The sequence below is a fragment of the Poecile atricapillus genome, chromosome 5, assembly GCF_030490865.1.
Source record: "Poecile atricapillus isolate bPoeAtr1 chromosome 5, bPoeAtr1.hap1, whole genome shotgun sequence".
NCBI lineage: Eukaryota > Metazoa > Chordata > Aves > Passeriformes > Paridae > Poecile > Poecile atricapillus.
In genome coordinates this window covers 42,092,562-42,114,166 of record NC_081253.1, presented here as the reverse complement: position 1 = coordinate 42,114,166, position 21,605 = coordinate 42,092,562, and positions in this window count along the sequence as shown.

Genomic DNA, 21,605 nt, shown 5'->3' with positions numbered 1-21,605 from the left:
CCTTGTCAGATGGAAGCAGCAGCACGCACATAGCAGTTTGGCAAGCACTAAAGAGCCACAGAAGAGTGTGGCCTAGCAAAATGAAACAGGAAAAAGCATTTGCTACATGTGCCCTTGTTGTCGCCTAACAACAGGTAGCAGCATAAACCAGATGCGGGTGAAGTTCTTGCAGGCGACAGCTAACGTCAAATGAGCAAGCGGGCTTACCACAGATGCGGTCCTCTGGCAGTCTGAAAGCTTTGCGCACAAGCCGGATTCCAAGTTCCTCCCTTGGCCTTTTGGCAGTGCTCGTGCATTGCGAGCACTAGGCGTGAATGGTCACTATCCCACACACACGTTTCGTTGTGCCCGTTGCCAAACGCTCTGGAGCACTGTTTATGACGAAAGCGGAACACCTCTTGCTGTTCCATTCTCAGAGCTCCTCAGTTAAGCAATCTGCGACTCTTGCTGCGAATGCCAGAGGAAAACATTTCCAATGTGTCTGGCAGATAGAAACTGAACCTGGAGAACAACTTTGTCAGGAGCTGGCACCTGCACCTTACACACACACGGGTTTGCAGCACATCTAAATGGCCAAGCTCTTTCTTAGGCAAGTTGAAAGCTGCTGTCAGAAGGTTGTGCTCCTTGTCAGATGGAAGCAGCAGCACGCACATAGCAGTTTGGCAAGCACTAAAGAGCCACAGAAGAGTGTGGCCTAGCAAAATGAAACAGGAAAAAGCATTTGCTACATGTGCCCTTGTTGTCGCCTAACAACAGGTAGCAGCATAAACCAGATGCGGGTGAAGTTCTTGCAGGCGACAGCTAACGTCAAATGAGCAAGCGGGCTTACCACAGCTGCGGTCCTCTGGCAGTCTGAAAGCTAAGCGCACAAGCCGGATTCCAAGTTCCTCCCTTGGCCTTTTGGCAGTGCTCGTGCATTGCGAGCACTAGGCGTGAATGGTCACTATCCCACACACACGTTTCGTTGTGCCCGTTGCCAAACGCTCTGGAGCACTGTTTATGACGAAAGCGGAACACCTCTTGCCGTTCCATTCTCAGAGCTCCTCAGTTAAGCAATCTGCGACTCTTGCTGCGAATGCCAGAGGAAAACATTTCCAATGTGTCTGGCAGATAGAAACTGAACCTGGAGAACAACTTTGTCAGGAGCTGGCACCTGCACCTTACACACACACAGATTTGCAGCACATCTAAATGGCCAAGCTCTTTCTTAGGCAAGTTGAAAGCTGCTGTCAGAAGGTTGTGCTCCTTGTCAGATGGAAGCAGCAGCACGCACATAGCAGTTTGGCAAGCACTAAAGAGCCACAGAAGAGTGTGGCCTAGCAAAATGAAACAGGAAAAAGCATTTGCTACATGTGCCCTTGTTGTCGCCTAACAACAGGTAGCAGCATAAACCAGATGCGGGTGAAGTTCTTGCAGGCGACAGCTAACGTCAAATGAGCAAGCGGGCTTACCACAGATGCGGTCCTCTGGCAGTCTGAAAGCTTTGCGCACAAGCCGGATTGTAAGCGCCTCCCTTGGCCTTTTGGCAGTGCTCGTGCATTGCGAGCACTAGGCGTGAATGGTCACTATCCCACACACACGTTTCGTTGTGCCCGTTGCCAAGCGCTCTGGAGCACTGTTTATGACGAAAGCGGAACACCTCTTGCCGTTCCATTCTCAGAGCTCCTCAGTTAAGCAATCTGCGACTCTTGCTGCGAATGCCAGAGGAAAACATTTCCAATGCGTCTGGCAGATAGAAACTGAACCTGGAGAACAACTTTGTCAGGAGCTGGCACCTGCACCTTACACACACACGGGTTTGCAGCACATCTAAATGGCCAAGCTCTTTCTTAGGCAAGTTGAAAGCTGCTGTCAGAAGGTTGTGCTCCTTGTCAGATGGAAGCAGCAGCACGCACATAGCAGTTTGGCAAGCACTAAAGAGCCACAGAAGAGCGTGGCATAGCAAAATGAAACAGGAAAAAGCATTTGCTACATGTGCCCTTGTTGTCGCCTAACAACAGGTAGCAGCATAAACCAGATGCGGGTGAAGTTCTTGCAGGCGACAGCTAACGTCAAATGAGCAAGCGGGCTTACCACAGATGCGGTCCTCTGGCAGTCTGAAAGCTTTGCGCACAAGCCGGATTGTAAGCGCCTCCCTTGGCCTTTTGGCAGTGCTCGTGCATTGCGAGCACTAGGCGTGAATGGTCACTATCCCACACACACGTTTCGTTGTGCCCGTTGCCAAGCGCTCTGGAGCACTGTTTATGACGAAAGCGGAACACCTCTTGCCGTTCCATTCTCAGAGCTCCTCAGTTAAGCAATCTGTGACTGTTGGTGCGAATGCCAGAGGAAAACATTTCCAATGTGTCTGGCAGGGAGAAACTGAACCTGGAGAACAACTTTGTCAGGAGCTGGCACCTGCACCTTACACACACACGGGTTTGCAGCACATCTAAATGGCCAAGCTCTTTCTTAGGCAAGTTGAAAGCTGCTGTCAGAAGGTTGTGCTCCTTGTCAGATGGAAGCAGCAGCACGCACATAGCAGTTTGGCAAGCACTAAAGAGCCACAGAAGAGTGTGGCCTAGCAAAATGAAACAGGAAAAAGCATTTGCTACATGTGCCCTTGTTGTCGCCTAACAACAGGTAGCAGCATAAACCAGATGCGGGTGAAGTTCTTGCAGGCGACAGCTAACGTCAAATGAGCAAGCGGGCTTACCACAGATGCGGTCCTCTGGCAGTCTGAAAGCTTTGCGCACAAGCCGGATTGTAAGCGCCTCCCTTGGCCTTTTGGCAGTGCTCGTGCATTGCGAGCACTAGGCGTGAATGGTCACTATCCCACACACACGTTTCGTTGTGCCCGTTGCCAAACGCTCTGGAGCACTGTTTATGACGAAAGCGGAACACCTCTTGCTGTTCCATTCTCAGAGCTCCTCAGTTAAGCAATCTGCGACTCTTGCTGCGAATGCCAGAGGAAAACATTTCCAATGCATCTGGCAGATAGAAACTGAACCTGGAGAACAACTTTGTCAGGAGCTGGCACCTGCACCTTACACACACACGGGTTTGCAGCACATCTAAATGGCCAAGCTCTTTCTTAGGCAAGTTGAAAGCTGCTGTCAGAAGGTTGTGCTCCTTGTCAGATGGAAGCAGCAGCATGCACATAGCAGTTTGGCAAGCACTAAAGAGCCACAGAAGAGTGTGGCCTAGCAAAATGAAACAGGAAAAAGCATTTGCTACATGTGCCCTTGTTGTCGCCTAACAACAGGTAGCAGCATAAACCAGATGCGGGTGAAGTTCTTGCAGGCGACAGCTAACGTCAAATGAGCAAGCAGGCTTACCACAGCTGCGGTCCTCTGGCAGTCTGAAAGCTTTGCGCACAAGCCGGATTCCAAGTTCCTCCCTTGGCCTTTTGGCAGTGCTCGTGCATTGCGAGCACTAGGCGTGAATGGTCACTATCCCACACACACGTTTCGTTGTGCCCGTTGCCAAACGCTCTGGAGCACTGTTTATGACGAAAGCGGAACACCTCTTGCCGTTCCATTCTCAGAGCTCCTCAGTTAAGCAATCTACGACTCTTGGTGCGAATGCAAGAGGAAAACATTTCCAATGTGTCTGGCAGGGAGAAACTGAACCTGGAGAACAACTTTGTCAGGAGCTGGCACCTGCACCTTACACACACACAGATTTGCAGCACATCTAAATGGCCAAGCTCTTTCTTAGGCAAGTTGAAAGCTGCTGTCAGAAGGTTGTGCTCCTTGTCAGATGGAAGCAGCAGCACGCACATAGCAGTTTGGCAAGCACTAAAGAGCCACAGAAGAGTGTGGCCTAGCAAAATGAAACAGGAAAAAGCATTTGCTACATGTGCCCTTGTTGTCGCCTAACAACAGGTAGCAGCATAAACCAGATGCGGGTGAAGTTCTTGCAGGCGACAGCTAATGTCAAATGAGCAAGCGGGCTTACCACAGATGCGGTCCTCTGGCAGTCTGAAAGCTTTGCGCACAAGCCGGATTGTAAGCGCCTCCCTTGGCCTTTTGGCAGTGCTCGTGCATTGCGAGCACTAGGCGTGAATGGTCACTATCCCACACACACGTTTCGTTGTGCCCGTTGCCAAGCGCTCTGGAGCACTGTTTATGACGAAAGCGGAACACCTCTTGCCGTTCCATTCTCAGAGCTCCTCAGTTAAGCAATCTGCGACTCTTGCTGCGAATGCCAGAGGAAAACATTTCCAATGTGTCTGGCAGATAGAAACTGAACCTGGAGAACAACTTTGTCAGGAGCTGGCACCTGCACCTTACACACACACGGGTTAGCAGCACATCTAAATGGCAAAGCTCTTTCTTAGGCAAGTTGAAAGCTGCTGTCAGAAGGTTGTGCTCCTTGTCAGATGGAAGCAGCAGCACGCACATAGCAGTTTGGCAAGCACTAAAGAGCCACAGAAGAGTGTGGCCTAGCAAAATGAAACAGGAAAAAGCATTTGCTACATGTGCCCTTGTTGTCGCCTAACAACAGGTAGCAGCATAAACCAGATGCGGGTGAAGTTCTTGCAGGCGACAGCTAACGTCAAATGAGCAAGCGGGCTTACCACAGCTGCGGTCCTCTGGCAGTCTGAAAGCTTTGCGCACAAGCCGGATTGTAAGCGCCTCCCTTGGCCTTTTGGCAGTGCTCGTGCATTGCGAGCACTAGGCGTGAATGGTCACTATCCCACACACACGGTTCGTTGTGCCCGTTGCCAAGCGCTCTGGAGCACTGTTTATGACGAAAGCGGAACACCTCTTGCCGTTCCATTCTCAGAGCTCCTCAGTTAAGCAATCTGCGACTCTTGCTGCGAATGCCAGAGGAAAACATTTCCAATGCGTCTGGCAGATAGAAACTGAACCTGGAGAACAACTTTGTCAGGAGCTGGCACCTGCACCTTACACACACACGGGTTTGCAGCACATCTAAATGGCCAAGCTCTTTCTTAGGCAAGTTGAAAGCTGCTGTCAGAAGGTTGTGCTCCTTGTCAGATGGAAGCAGCAGCACGCACATAGCAGTTTGGCAAGCACTAAAGAGCCACAGAAGAGCGTGGCATAGCAAAATGAAACAGGAAAAAGCATTTGCTACATGTGCCTTTGTTGTCGCCTAACAACAGGTAGCAGCATAAACCAGATGCGGGTGAAGTTCTTGCAGGCGACAGCTAACGTCAAATGAGCAAGCGGGCTTACCACAGCTGCGGTCCTCTGGCAGTCTGAAAGCTTTGCGCACAAGCCGGATTGTAAGCGCCTCCCTTGGCCTTTTGGCAGTGCTCGTGCATTGCGAGCACTAGGCGTGAATGGTCACTATCCCACACACACGTTTCGTTGTGCCCGTTGCCAAACGCTCTGGAGCACTGTTTATGACGAAAGCGGAACACCTCTTGCTGTTCCATTCTCAGAGCTCCTCAGTTAAGCAATCTGCGACTCTTGCTGCGAATGCCAGAGGAAAACATTTCCAATGCATCTGGCAGATAGAAACTGAACCTGGAGAACAACTTTGTCAGGAGCTGGCACCTGCACCTTACACACACACGGGTTTGCAGCACATCTAAATGGCCAAGCTCTTTCTTAGGCAAGTTGAAAGCTGCTGTCAGAAGGTTGTGCTCCTTGTCAGATGGAAGCAGCAGCATGCACATAGCAGTTTGGCAAGCACTAAAGAGCCACAGAAGAGTGTGGCCTAGCAAAATGAAACAGGAAAAAGCATTTGCTACATGTGCCCTTGTTGTCGCCTAACAACAGGTAGCAGCATAAACCAGATGCGGGTGAAGTTCTTGCAGGCGACAGCTAACGTCAAATGAGCAAGCAGGCTTACCACAGCTGCGGTCCTCTGGCAGTCTGAAAGCTTTGCGCACAAGCCGGATTCCAAGTTCCTCCCTTGGCCTTTTGGCAGTGCTCGTGCATTGCGAGCACTAGGCGTGAATGGTCACTATCCCACACACACGTTTCGTTGTGCCCGTTGCCAAACGCTCTGGAGCACTGTTTATGACGAAAGCGGAACACCTCTTGCCGTTCCATTCTCAGAGCTCCTCAGTTAAGCAATCTACGACTCTTGGTGCGAATGCAAGAGGAAAACATTTCCAATGTGTCTGGCAGGGAGAAACTGAACCTGGAGAACAACTTTGTCAGGAGCTTTCACCTGCACCTTACACACACACAGATTTGCAGCACATCTAAATGGCCAAGCTCTTTCTTAGGCAAGTTGAAAGCTGCTGTCAGAAGGTTGTGCTCCTTGTCAGATGGAAGCAGCAGCACGCACATAGCAGTTTGGCAAGCACTAAAGAGCCACAGAAGAGTGTGGCCTAGCAAAATGAAACAGGAAAAAGCATTTGCTACATGTGCCCTTGTTGTCGCCTAACAACAGGTAGCAGCATAAACCAGATGCGGGTGAAGTTCTTGCAGGCGACAGCTAACGTCAAATGAGCAAGCGGGCTTACCACAGATGCGGTCCTCTGGCAGTCTGAAAGCTTTGCGCACAAGCCGGATTGTAAGCGCCTCCCTTGGCCTTTTGGCAGTGCTCGTGCATTGCGAGCACTAGGCGTGAATGGTCACTATCCCACACACACGTTTCGTTGTGCCCGTTGCCAAACGCTCTGGAGCACTGTTTATGACGAAAGCGGAACACCTCTTGCTGTTCCATTCTCAGAGCTCCTCAGTTAAGCAATCTGCGACTCTTGCTGCGAATGCCAGAGGAAAACATTTCCAATGTGTCTGGCAGGGAGAAACTGAACCTGGAGAACAACTTTGTCAGGAGCTTGCACCTGCACCTTACACACACACAGATTTGCAGCACATCTAAATGGCCAAGCTCTTTCTTAGGCAAGTTGAAAGCTGCTGTCAGAAGGTTGTGCTCCTTGTCAGATGGAAGCAGCAGCACGCACATAGCAGTTTGGCAAGCACTAAAGAGCCACAGAAGAGTGTGGCCTAGCAAAATGAAACAGGAAAAAGCATTTGCTACATGTGCCCTTGTTGTCGCCTAACAACAGGTAGCAGCATAAACCAGATGCAGGTGAAGTTCTTGCAGGTGACAGCTAACGTCAAATGAGCAAGCCGGCTTACCACAGATGCGGTCCTCTGGCAGTCTGAAAGCTTTGCGCACAAGCCGGATTGTAAGCGCCTCCCTTGGCCTTTTGGCAGTGCTCGTGCATTGCGAGCACTAGGCGTGAATGGTCACTATCCCGCACACACGTTTCGTTGTGCCCGTTGCCAAGCGCTCTGGAGCACTGTTTATGACGAAAGCGGAACACCTCTTGCCGTTCCATTCTCAGAGCTCCTCAGTTAAGCAATCTGTGACTGTTGGTGCGAATGCCAGAGGAAAACATTTCCAATGCGTCTGGCAGATAGAAACTGAACCTGGAGAACAACTTTGTCAGGAGCTGGCACCTGCACCTTACACACACACGGGTTTGCAGCACATCTAAATGGCCAAGCTCTTTCTTAGGCAAGTTGAAAGCTGCTGTCAGAAGGTTGTGCTCCTTGTCAGATGGAAGCAGCAGCACGCACATAGCAGTTTGGCAAGCACTAAAGAGCCACAGAAGAGTGTGGCATAGCAAAATGAAACAGGAAAAAGCATTTGCTACATGTGCCCTTGTTGTCGCCTAACAACAGGTAGCAGCATAAACCAGATGCGGGTGAAGTTCTTGCAGGCGACAGCTAACGTCAAATGAGCAAGCGGGCTTACCACAGATGCGGTCCTCTGGCAGTCTGAAAGCTTTGCGCACAAGCCGGATTGTAAGCGCCTCCCTTGGCCTTTTGCCAGTGCTCGTGCATTGCGAGCACTAGGCGTGAATGGTCACTATCCCACACACACGTTTCGTTGTGCCCGTTGCCAAGCGCTCTGGAGCACTGTTTATGACGAAAGCGGAACACCTCTTGCCGTTCCATTCTCAGAGCTCCTCAGTTAAGCAATCTGCGACTCTTGCTGCGAATGCCAGAGGAAAACATTTCCAATGCGTCTGGCAGATAGAAACTGAACCTGGAGAACAACTTTGTCAGGAGCTGGCACCTGCACCGTACACACACACGGGTTAGCAGCACATCTAAATGGCCAAGCTCTTTCTTAGGCAAGTTGAAAGCTGCTGTCAGAAGGTTGTGCTCCTTGTCAGATGGAAGCAGCAGCACGCACATAGCAGTTTGGCAAGCACTAAAGAGCCACAGAAGAGTGTGGCCTAGCAAAATGAAACAGGAAAAAGCATTTGCTACATGTGCCCTTGTTGTCGCCTAACAACAGGTAGCAGCATAAACCAGATGCGGGTGAAGTTCTTGCAGGTGACAGCTAACGTCAAATGAGCAAGCCGGCTTACCACAGCTGCGGTCCTCTGGCAGTCTGAAAGCTTTGCGCACAAGCCGGATTGTAAGCGCCTCCCTTGGCCTTTTGGCAGTGCTCGTGCATTGCGAGCACTAGGCGTGAATGGTCACTATCCCGCACACACGTTTTGTTGTGCCCGTTGCCAAGCGCTCTGGAGCACTGTTTATGATGAAAGCGGAACACCTCTTGCCGTTCCATTCTCAGAGCTCCTCAGTTAAGCAATCTGTGACTGTTGGTGCGAATGCCATTGGAAAACATTTCCAATGTGTCTGGCAGGGAGAAACTGAACCTGGAGAACAACTTTGTCAGGAGCTGGCACCTGCACCTTACACACACACAGATTTGCAGCACATCTAAATGGCCAAGCTCTTTCTTAGGCAAGTTGAAAGCTGCTGTCAGAAGGTTGTGCTCCTTGTCAGATGGAAGCAGCAGCACGCACATAGCAGTTTGGCAAGCACTAAAGAGCCACAGAAGAGTGTGGCCTAGCAAAATGAAACAGGAAAAAGCATTTGCTACATGTGCCCTTGTTGTCGCCTAACAACAGGTAGCAGCATAAACCAGATGCAGGTGAAGTTCTTGCAGGTGACAGCTAACGTCAAATGAGCAAGCCGGCTTACCACAGCTGCGGTGCTCTGGCAGTCAGAAAGCTTTGTGCACAAGCCGGATTGTAAGCGCCTCCCTTGGCCTTTTGGCAGTGCTCGTGCATTGCGAGCACTAGGCGTGAATGGTCACTATCCCACACACACGTTTCGTTGTGCCCGTTGCCAAGCGCTCTGGAGCACTGTTTATGACGAAAGCGGAACACCTCTTGCCGTTCCATTCTCAGAGCTCCTCAGTTAAGCAATCTATGACTCTTGGTGCGAATGCCATTGGAAAACATTTCCAATGTGTCTGGCAGGGAGAAACTGAACCTGGAGAACAACTTTGTCAAGAGCTTGCACCTGCACCTTACACACACACAGATTTGCAGCACATCTAAATGGCCAAGCTCTTTCTTAGGCAAGTTGAAAGCTGCTGTCAGAAGGTTGTGCTCCTTGTCAGATGGAAGCAGCAGCACGCACATAGCAGTTTGGCAAGCACTAAAGAGCCACAGAAGAGTGTGGCCTAGCAAAATGAAACAGGAAAAAGCATTTGCTACATGTGCCCTTGTTGTCGCCTAACAACAGGTAGCAGCATAAACCAGATGCGGGTGAAGTTCTTGCAGGCGACAGCTAACGTCAAATGAGCAAGCGGGCTTACCACAGCTGCGGTCCTCTGGCAGTCTGAAAGCTTTGCGCACAAGCCGGATTGTAAGCGCCTCCCTTGGCCTTTTGGCAGTGCTCGTGCATTGCGAGCACTAGGCGTGAATGGTCACTATCCCACACACACGTTTTGTTGTGCCCGTTGCCAAGCGCTCTGGAGCACTGTTTATGACGAAAGCGGAACACCTCTTGCCGTTCCATTCTCAGAGCTCCTCAGTTAAGCAATCTGCGACTCTTGCTGCGAATGCCAGAGGAAAACATTTCCAATGTGTCTGGCAGGGAGAAACTGAACCTGGAGAACACCTTTGTCAGGAGCTTTCACCTGCACCTTACACACACACAGATTTGCAGCACATCTAAATGGCCAAGCTCTTTCTTAGGCAAGTTGAAAGCTGCTGTCAGAAGGTTGTGCTCCTTGTCAGATGGAAGCAGCAGCACGCACATAGCAGTTTGGCAAGCACTAAAGAGCCACAGAAGAGTGTGGCCTAGCAAAATGAAACAGGAAAAAGCATTTGCTACATGTGCCCTTGTTGTCGTCTAACAACAGGTAGCAGCATAAACCAGATGCGGGTGAAGTTCTTGCAGGCGACAGCTAACGTCAAATGAGCAAGCAGGCTTACCACAGATGCGGTCCTCTGGCAGTCTGAAAGCTTTGCGCACAAGCCGGATTCCAAGTTCCTCCCTTGGCCTTTTGGCAGTGCTCGTGCATTGCGAGCACTAGGCGTGAATGGTCACTATCCCACACACACGTTTCGTTGTGCCCGTTGCCAAGCGCTCTGGAGCACTGTTTATGACGAAAGCGGAACACCTCTTGCCGTTCCATTCTCAGAGCTCCTCAGTTAAGCAATCTGCGACTCTTGCTGCGAATGCCAGAGGAAAACATTTCCAATGTGTCTGGCAGATAGAAACTGAACCTGGAGAACAACTTTGTCAGGAGCTGGCACCTGCACCTTACACACACACGGGTTAGCAGCACATCTAAATGGCCAAGCTCTTTCTTAGGCAAGTTGAAAGCTGCTGTCAGAAGGTTGTGCTCCTTGTCAGATGGAAGCAGCAGCACGCACATAGCAGTTTGGCAAGCACTAAAGAGCCACAGAAGAGTGTGGCCTAGCAAAATGAAACAGGAAAAAGCATTTGCTACATGTGCCCTTGTTGTCGCCTAACAACAGGTAGCAGCATAAACCAGATGCGGGTGAAGTTCTTGCAGGCGACAGCTAACGTCAAATGAGCAAGCGGGCTTACCACAGATGCGGTCCTCTGGCAGTCTGAAAGCTTTGCGCACAAGCCGGATTGTAAGCGCCTCCCTTGGCCTTTTGGCAGTGCTCGTGCATTGCGAGCACTAGGCGTGAATGGTCACTATCCCACACACACGTTTCGTTGTGCCCGTTGCCAAGCGCTCTGGAGCACTGTTTATGACGAAAGCGGAACACCTCTTGCCGTTCCATTCTCAGAGCTCCTCAGTTAAGCAATCTGCGACTCTTGGTGCGAATGCCAGAGGAAAACATTTCCAATGCGTCTGGCAGATAGAAACTGAACCTGGAGAACAACTTTGTCAGGAGCTGGCACCTGCACCTTACACACACACGGGTTTGCAGCACATCTAAATGGCCAAGCTCTTTCTTAGGCAAGTTGAAAGCTGCTGTCAGAAGGTTGTGCTCCTTGTCAGATGGAAGCAGCAGCACGCACATAGCAGTTTGGCAAGCACTAAAGAGCCACAGAAGAGCGTGGCATAGCAAAATGAAACAGGAAAAAGCATTTGCTACATGTGCCCTTGTTGTCGCCTAACAACAGGTAGCAGCATAAACCAGATGCGGGTGAAGTTCTTGCAGGCGACAGCTAACGTCAAATGAGCAAGCGGGCTTACCACAGCTGCGGTCCTCTGGCAGTCTGAAAGCTTTGCGCACAAGCCGGATTGTAAGCGCCTCCCTTGGCCTTTTGGCAGTGCTCGTGCATTGCGAGCACTAGGCGTGAATGGTCACTATCCCACACACACGTTTCGTTGTGCCCGTTGCCAAGCGCTCTGGAGCACTGTTTATGACGAAAGCGGAACACCTCTTGCCGTTCCATTCTCAGAGCTCCTCAGTTAAGCAATCTGTGACTGTTGGTGCGAATGCCAGAGGAAAACATTTCCAATGTGTCTGGCAGGGAGAAACTGAACCTGGAGAACAACTTTGTCAGGAGCTGGCACCTGCACCTTACACACACACGGGTTTGCAGCACATCTAAATGGCCAAGCTCTTTCTTAGGCAAGTTGAAAGCTGCTGTCAGAAGGTTGTGCTCCTTGTCAGATGGAAGCAGCAGCACGCACATAGCAGTTTGGCAAGCACTAAAGAGCCACAGAAGAGTGTGGCCTAGCAAAATGAAACAGGAAAAAGCATTTGCTACATGTGCCCTTGTTGTCGCCTAACAACAGGTAGCAGCATAAACCAGATGCGGGTGAAGTTCTTGCAGGCGACAGCTAACGTCAAATGAGCAAGCGGGCTTACCACAGATGCGGTCCTCTGGCAGTCTGAAAGCTTTGCGCACAAGCCGGATTGTAAGCGCCTCCCTTGGCCTTTTCGCAGTGCTCGTGCATTGCGAGCACTAGGCGTGAATGGTCACTATCCCACACACACGTTTCGTTGTGCCCGTTGCTAAACGCTCTGGAGCACTGTTTATGACGAAAGCGGAACACCTCTTGCTGTTCCATTCTCAGAGCTCCTCAGTTAAGCAATCTGCGACTCTTGCTGCGAATGCCAGAGGAAAACATTTCCAATGCATCTGGCAGATAGAAACTGAACCTGGAGAACAACTTTGTCAGGAGCTGGCACCTGCACCTTACACACACACGGGTTTGCAGCACATCTAAATGGCCAAGCTCTTTCTTAGGCAAGTTGAAAGCTGCTGTCAGAAGGTTGTGCTCCTTGTCAGATGGAAGCAGCAGCACGCACATAGCAGTTTGGCAAGCACTAAAGAGCCACAGAAGAGCGTGGCATAGCAAAATGAAACAGGAAAAAGCATTTGCTACATGTGCCCTTGTTGTCGCCTAACAACAGGTAGCAGCATAAACCAGATGCGGGTGAAGTTCTTGCAGGCGACAGCTAACGTCAAATGAGCAAGCGGGCTTACCACAGATGCGGTCCTCTGGCAGTCTGAAAGCTTTGCGCACAAGCCGGATTGTAAGCGCCTCCCTTGGCCTTTTGGCAGTGCTCGTGCATTGCGAGCACTAGGCGTGAATGGTCACTATCCCACACACACGTTTCGTTGTGCCCGTTGCCAAGCGCTCTGGAGCACTGTTTATGACGAAAGCGGAACACCTCTTGCCGTTCCATTCTCAGAGCTCCTCAGTTAAGCAATCTGTGACTGTTGGTGCGAATGCCAGAGGAAAACATTTCCAATGTGTCTGGCAGGGAGAAACTGAACCTGGAGAACAACTTTGTCAGGAGCTGGCACCTGCACCTTACACACACACGGGTTTGCAGCACATCTAAATGGCCAAGCTCTTTCTTAGGCAAGTTGAAAGCTGCTGTCAGAAGGTTGTGCTCCTTGTCAGATGGAAGCAGCAGCACGCACATAGCAGTTTGGCAAGCACTAAAGAGCCACAGAAGAGTGTGGCCTAGCAAAATGAAACAGGAAAAAGCATTTGCTACATGTGCCCTTGTTGTCGCCTAACAACAGGTAGCAGCATAAACCAGATGCGGGTGAAGTTCTTGCAGGCGACAGCTAACGTCAAATGAGCAAGCAGGCTTACCACAGATGCGGTCCTCTGGCAGTCTGAAAGCTTTGCGCACAAGCCGGATTGTAAGCGCCTCCCTTGGCCTTTTGGCAGTGCTCGTGCATTGCGAGCACTAGGCGTGAATGGTCACTATCCCACACACACGTTTCGTTGTGCCCGTTGCCAAGCGCTCTGGAGCACTGTTTATGACGAAAGCGGAACACCTCTTGCCGTTCCATTCTCAGAGCTCCTCAGTTAAGCAATCTGCGACTCTTGCTGCGAATGCCAGAGGAAAACATTTCCAATGCGTCTGGCAGATAGAAACTGAACCTGGAGAACAACTTTGTCAGGAGCTGGCACCTGCACCTTACACACACACGGGTTTGCAGCACATCTAAATGGCCAAGCTCTTTCTTAGGCAAGTTGAAAGCTGCTGTCAGAAGGTTGTGCTCCTTGTCAGATGGAAGCAGCAGCACGCACATAGCAGTTTGGCAAGCACTAAAGAGCCACAGAAGAGCGTGGCATAGCAAAATGAAACAGGAAAAAGCATTTGCTACATGTGCCCTTGTTGTCGCCTAACAACAGGTAGCAGCATAAACCAGATGCGGGTGAAGTTCTTGCAGGCGACAGCTAACGTCAAATGAGCAAGCGGGCTTACCACAGCTGCGGTCCTCTGGCAGTCTGAAAGCTTTGCGCACAAGCCGGATTGTAAGCGCCTCCCTTGGCCTTTTGGCAGTGCTCGTGCATTGCGAGCACTAGGCGTGAATGGTCACTATCCCACACACACGTTTCGTTGTGCCCGTTGCCAAGCGCTCTGGAGCACTGTTTATGACGAAAGCGGAACACCTCTTGCCGTTCCATTCTCAGAGCTCCTCAGTTAAGCAATCTGTGACTGTTGGTGCGAATGCCAGAGGAAAACATTTCCAATGTGTCTGGCAGGGAGAAACTGAACCTGGAGAACAACTTTGTCAGGAGCTGGCACCTGCACCTTACACACACACGGGTTTGCAGCACATCTAAATGGCCAAGCTCTTTCTTAGGCAAGTTGAAAGCTGCTGTCAGAAGGTTGTGCTCCTTGTCAGATGGAAGCAGCAGCACGCACATAGCAGTTTGGCAAGCACTAAAGAGCCACAGAAGAGTGTGGCCTAGCAAAATGAAACAGGAAAAAGCATTTGCTACATGTGCCCTTGTTGTCGCCTAACAACAGGTAGCAGCATAAACCAGATGCGGGTGAAGTTCTTGCAGGCGACAGCTAACGTCAAATGAGCAAGCGGGCTTACCACAGATGCGGTCCTCTGGCAGTCTGAAAGCTTTGCGCACAAGCCGGATTGTAAGCGCCTCCCTTGGCCTTTTGGCAGTGCTCGTGCATTGCGAGCACTAGGCGTGAATGGTCACTATCCCACACACACGTTTCGTTGTGCCCGTTGCCAAACGCTCTGGAGCACTGTTTATGACGAAAGCGGAACACCTCTTGCTGTTCCATTCTCAGAGCTCCTCAGTTAAGCAATCTGCGACTCTTGCTGCGAATGCCAGAGGAAAACATTTCCAATGTGTCTGGCAGATAGAAACTGAACCTGGAGAACAACTTTGTCAGGAGCTGGCACCTGCACCTTACACACACACGGGTTTGCAGCACATCTAAATGGCCAAGCTCTTTCTTAGGCAAGTTGAAAGCTGCTGTCAGAAGGTTGTGCTCCTTGTCAGATGGAAGCAGCAGCATGCACATAGCAGTTTGGCAAGCACTAAAGAGCCACAGAAGAGTGTGGCCTAGCAAAATGAAACAGGAAAAAGCATTTGCTACATGTGCCCTTGTTGTCGCCTAACAACAGGTAGCAGCATAAACCAGATGCGGGTGAAGTTCTTGCAGGCGACAGCTAACGTCAAATGAGCAAGCAGGCTTACCACAGATGCGGTCCTCTGGCAGTCTGAAAGCTTTGCGCACAAGCCGGATTCCAAGTTCCTCCCTTGGCCTTTTGGCAGTGCTCGTGCATTGCGAGCACTAGGCGTGAATGGTCACTATCCCACACACACGTTTCGTTGTGCCCGTTGCCAAACGCTCTGGAGCACTGTTTATGACGAAAGCGGAACACCTCTTGCCGTTCCATTCTCAGAGCTCCTCAGTTAAGCAATCTACGACTCTTGGTGCGAATGCAAGAGGAAAACATTTCCAATGTGTCTGGCAGGGAGAAACTGAACCTGGAGAACAACTTTGTCAGGAGCTTGCACCTGCACCTTACACACACACAGATTTGCAGCACATCTAAATGGCCAAGCTCTTTCTTAGGCAAGTTGAAAGCTGCTGTCAGAAGGTTGTGCTCCTTGTCAGATGGAAGCAGCAGCACGCACATAGCAGTTTGGCAAGCACTAAAGAGCCACAGAAGAGCGTGGCATAGCAAAATGAAACAGGAAAAAGCATTTGCTACATGTGCCCTTGTTGTCGCCTAACAACAGGTAGCAGCATAAACCAGATGCGGGTGAAGTTCTTGCAGGCGACAGCTAACGTCAAATGAGCAAGCGGGCTTACCACAGATGCGGTCCTCTGGCAGTCTGAAAGCTTTGCGCACAAGCCGGATTGTAAGCGCCTCCCTTGGCCTTTTGGCAGTGCTCGTGCATTGCGAGCACTAGGCGTGAATGGTCACTATCCCACACACACGTTTCGTTGTGCCCGTTGCCAAGCGCTCTGGAGCACTGTTTATGACGAAAGCGGAACACCTCTTGCCGTTCCATTCTCAGAGCTCCTCAGTTAAGCAATCTGTGACTGTTGGTGCGAATGCCAGAGGAAAACATTTCCAATGTGTCTGGCAGGGAGAAACTGAACCTGGAGAACAACTTTGTCAGGAGCTGGCACCTGCACCTTACACACACACGGGTTTGCAGCACATCTAAATGGCCAAGCTCTTTCTTAGGCAAGTTGAAAGCTGCTGTCAGAAGGTTGTGCTCCTTGTCAGATGGAAGCAGCAGCACGCACATAGCAGTTTGGCAAGCACTAAAGAGCCACAGAAGAGTGTGGCCTAGCAAAATGAAACAGGAAAAAGCATTTGCTACATGTGCCCTTGTTGTCGCCTAACAACAGGTAGCAGCATAAACCAGATGCGGGTGAAGTTCTTGCAGGCGACAGCTAACGTCAAATGAGCAAGCGGGCTTACCACAGATGCGGTCCTCTGGCAGTCTGAAAGCTTTGCGCACAAGCCGGATTGTAAGCGCCTCCCTTGGCCTTTTGGCAGTGCTCGTGCATTGCGAGCACTAGGCGTGAATGGTCACTATCCCACACACACGTTTCGTTGTGCCCGTTGCCAAACGCTCTGGAGCACTGTTTATGACGAAAGCGGAACACCTCTTGCTGTTCCATTCTCAGAGCTCCTCAGTTAAGCAATCTGCGACTCTTGCTGCGAATGCCAGAGGAAAACATTTCCAATGCATCTGGCAGATAGAAACTGAACCTGGAGAACAACTTTGTCAGGAGCTGGCACCTGCACCTTACACACACACGGGTTTGCAGCACATCTAAATGGCCAAGCTCTTTCTTAGGCAAGTTGAAAGCTGCTGTCAGAAGGTTGTGCTCCTTGTCAGATGGAAGCAGCAGCATGCACATAGCAGTTTGGCAAGCACTAAAGAGCCACAGAAGAGTGTGGCCTAGCAAAATGAAACAGGAAAAAGCATTTGCTACATGTGCCCTTGTTGTCGCCTAACAACAGGTAGCAGCATAAACCAGATGCGGGTGAAGTTCTTGCAGGCGACAGCTAACGTCAAATGAGCAAGCAGGCTTACCACAGCTGCGGTCCTCTGGCAGTCTGAAAGCTTTGCGCACAAGCCGGATTCCAAGTTCCTCCCTTGGCCTTTTGGCAGTGCTCGTGCATTGCGAGCACTAGGCGTGAATGGTCACTATCCCACACACACGTTTCGTTGTGCCCGTTGCCAAACGCTCTGGAGCACTGTTTATGACGAAAGCGGAACACCTCTTGCTGTTCCATTCTCAGAGCTCCTCAGTTAAGCAATCTGCGACTCTTGCTGCGAATGCCAGAGGAAAACATTTCCAATGTGTCTGGCAGATAGAAACTGAACCTGGAGAACAACTTTGTCAGGAGCTGGCACCTGCACCTTACACACACACGGGTTTGCAGCACATCTAAATGGCCAAGCTCTTTCTTAGGCAAGTTGAAAGCTGCTGTCAGAAGGTTGTGCTCCTTGTCAGATGGAAGCAGCAGCATGCACATAGCAGTTTGGCAAGCACTAAAGAGCCACAGAAGAGTGTGGCCTAGCAAAATGAAACAGGAAAAAGCATTTGCTACATGTGCCCTTGTTGTCGCCTAACAACAGGTAGCAGCATAAACCAGATGCGGGTGAAGTTCTTGCAGGCGACAGCTAACGTCAAATGAGCAAGCAGGCTTACCACAGATGCGGTCCTCTGGCAGTCTGAAAGCTTTGCGCACAAGCCGGATTCCAAGTTCCTCCCTTGGCCTTTTGGCAGTGCTCGTGCATTGCGAGCACTAGGCGTGAATGGTCACTATCCCACACACACGTTTCGTTGTGCCCGTTGCCAAACGCTCTGGAGCACTGTTTATGACGAAAGCGGAACACCTCTTGCCGTTCCATTCTCAGAGCTCCTCAGTTAAGCAATCTACGACTCTTGGTGCGAATGCAAGAGGAAAACATTTCCAATGTGTCTGGCAGGGAGAAACTGAACCTGGAGAACAACTTTGTCAGGAGCTTGCACCTGCACCTTACACACACACAGATTTGCAGCACATCTAAATGGCCAAGCTCTTTCTTAGGCAAGTTGAAAGCTGCTGTCAGAAGGTTGTGCTCCTTGTCAGATGGAAGCAGCAGCACGCACATAGCAGTTTGGCAAGCACTAAAGAGCCACAGAAGAGCGTGGCATAGCAAAATGAAACAGGAAAAAGCATTTGCTACATGTGCCCTTGTTGTCGCCTAACAACAGGTAGCAGCATAAACCAGATGCGGGTGAAGTTCTTGCAGGCGACAGCTAACGTCAAATGAGCAAGCGGGCTTACCACAGATGCGGTCCTCTGGCAGTCTGAAAGCTTTGCGCACAAGCCGGATTGTAAGCGCCTCCCTTGGCCTTTTGGCAGTGCTCGTGCATTGCGAGCACTAGGCGTGAATGGTCACTATCCCACACACACGTTTCGTTGTGCCCGTTGCCAAGCGCTCTGGAGCACTGTTTATGACGAAAGCGGAACACCTCTTGCCGTTCCATTCTCAGAGCTCCTCAGTTAAGCAATCTGTGACTGTTGGTGCGAATGCCAGAGGAAAACATTTCCAATGTGTCTGGCAGGGAGAAACTGAACCTGGAGAACAACTTTGTCAGGAGCTGGCACCTGCACCTTACACACACACGGGTTTGCAGCACATCTAAATGGCCAAGCTCTTTCTTAGGCAAGTTGAAAGCTGCTGTCAGAAGGTTGTGCTCCTTGTCAGATGGAAGCAGCAGCACGCACATAGCAGTTTGGCAAGCACTAAAGAGCCACAGAAGAGTGTGGCCTAGCAAAATGAAACAGGAAAAAGCATTTGCTACATGTGCCCTTGTTGTCGCCTAACAACAGGTAGCAGCATAAACCAGATGCGGGTGAAGTTCTTGCAGGCGACAGCTAACGTCAAATGAGCAAGCGGGCTTACCACAGATGCGGTCCTCTGGCAGTCTGAAAGCTTTGCGCACAAGCCGGATGCTAAGCGCCTCCCTTGGCCTTTTGGCAGTGCTCGTGCATTGCGAGCACTAGGCGTGAATGGTCACTATCCCACACACACGTTTCGTTGTGCCCGTTGCCAAACGCTCTGGAGCACTGTTTATGACGAAAGCGGAACACCTCTTGCCGTTCCATTCTCAGAGCTCCTCAGTTAAGCAATCTGCGACTCTTGCTGCGAATGCCAGAGGAAAACATTTCCAATGCATCTGGCAGATAGAAACTGAACCTGGAGAACAACTTTGTCAGGAGCTGGCACCTGCACCTTACACACACACGGGTTTGCAGCACATCTAAATGGCCAAGCTCTTTCTTAGGCAAGTTGAAAGCTGCTGTCAGAAGGTTGTGCTCCTTGTCAGATGGAAGCAGCAGCACGCACATAGCAGTTTGGCAAGCACTAAAGAGCCACAGAAGAGTGTGGCCTAGCAAAATGAAACAGGAAAAAGCATTTGCTACATGTGCCCTTGTTGTCGTCTAACAACAGGTAGCAGCATAAACCAGATGCGGGTGAAGTTCTTGCAGGCGACAGCTAACGTCAAATGAGCAAGCAGGCTTACCACAGATGCGGTCCTCTGGCAGTCTGAAAGCTTTGCGCACAAGCCGGATTCCAAGTTCCTCCCTTGGCCTTTTGGCAGTGCTCGTGCATTGCGAGCACTAGGCGTGAATGGTCACTATCCCACACACACGTTTCGTTGTGCCCGTTGCCAAGCGCTCTGGAGCACTGTTTATGACGAAAGCGGAACACCTCTTGCCGTTCCATTCTCAGAGCTCCTCAGTTAAGCAATCTGCGACTCTTGCTGCGAATGCCAGAGGAAAACATTTCCAATGTATCTGGCAGATAGAAACTGAACCTGGAGAACAACTTTGTCAGGAGCTGGCACCTGCACCTTACACACACACGGGTTAGCAGCACATCTAAATGGCCAAGCTCTTTCTTAGGCAAGTTGAAAGCTGCTGTCAGAAGGTTGTGCTCCTTGTCAGATGGAAGCAGCAGCACGCACATAGCAGTTTGGCAAGCACTAAAGAGCCACAGAAGAGTGTGGCCTAGCAAAATGAAACAGGAAAAAGCATTTGCTACATGTGCCCTTGTTGTCGCCTAACAACAGGTAGCAGCATAAACCAGATGCGGGTGAAGTTCTTGCAGGCGACAGCTAGCGTCAAATGAGCAAGCGGGCTTACCACAGATGCGGTCCTCTGGCAGTCTGAAAGCTTTGCGCACAAGCCGGATTGTAAGCGCCTCCCTTGGCCTTTTGCCAGTGCTCGTGCATTGCGAGCACTAGGCGTGAATGGTCACTATCCCACACACACGTTTCGTTGTGCCCGTTGCCAAGCGCTCTGGAGCACTGTTTATGACGAAAGCGGAACACCTCTTGCCGTTCCATTCTCAGAGCTCCTCAGTTAAGCAATCTGCGACTCTTGCTGCGAATGCCAGAGGAAAACATTTCCAATGCGTCTGGCAGATAGAAACTGAACCTGGAGAACAACTTTGTCAGGAGCTGGCACCTGCACCTTACACACACACGGGTTTGCAGCACATCTAAATGGCCAAGCTCTTTCTTAGGCAAGTTGAAAGCTGCTGTCAGAAGGTTGTGCTCCTTGTCAGATGGAAGCAGCAGCACGCACATAGCAGTTTGGCAAGCACTAAAGAGCCACAGAAGAGCGTGGCCTAGCAAAATGAAACAGGAAAAAGCATTTGCTACATGTGCCCTTGTTGTCGCCTAACAACAGGTAGCAGCATAAACCAGATGCGGGTGAAGTTCTTGCAGGCGACAGCTAACGTCAAATGAGCAAGCGGGCTTACCACAGCTGCGGTCCTCTGGCAGTCTGAAAGCTTTGCGCACAAGCCGGATTGTAAGCGCCTCCCTTGGCCTTTTGGCAGTGCTCGTGCATTGCGAGCACTAGGCGTGAATGGTCACTATCCCACACACACGTTTCGTTGTGCCCGTTGCCAAGCGCTCTGGAGCACTGTTTATGACGAAAGCGGAACACCTCTTGCCGTTCCATTCTCAGAGCTCCTCAGTTAAGCAATCTGTGACTGTTGGTGCGAATGCCAGAGGAAAACATTTCCAATGTGTCTGGCAGGGAGAAACTGAACCTGGAGAACAACTTTGTCAGGAGCTTGCACCTGCACCTTACACACACACAGATTTGCAGCACATCTAAATGGCCAAGCTCTTTCTTAGGCAAGTTGAAAGCTGCTGTCAGAAGGTTGTGCTCCTTGTCAGATGGAAGCAGCAGCACGCACATAGCAGTTTGGCAAGCACTAAAGAGCCACAGAAGAGTGTGGCCTAGCAAAATGAAACAGGAAAAAGCATTTGCTACATGTGCCCTTGTTGTCGCCTAACAACAGGTAGCAGCATAAACCAGATGCAGGTGAAGTTCTTGCAGGTGACAGCTAACGTCAAATGAGCAAGCCGGCTTACCACAGATGCGGTCCTCTGGCAGTCTGAAAGCTTTGCGCACAAGCCGGATTGTAAGCGCCTCCCTTGGCCTTTTGGCAGTGCTCGTGCATTGCGAGCACTAGGCGTGAATGGTCACTATCCCGCACACACGTTTTGTTGTGCCCGTTGCCAAGCGCTCTGGAGCACTGTTTATGACGAAAGCGGAACACCTCTTGCCGTTCCATTCTCAGAGCTCCTCAGTTAAGCAATCTGTGACTGTTGGTGCGAATGC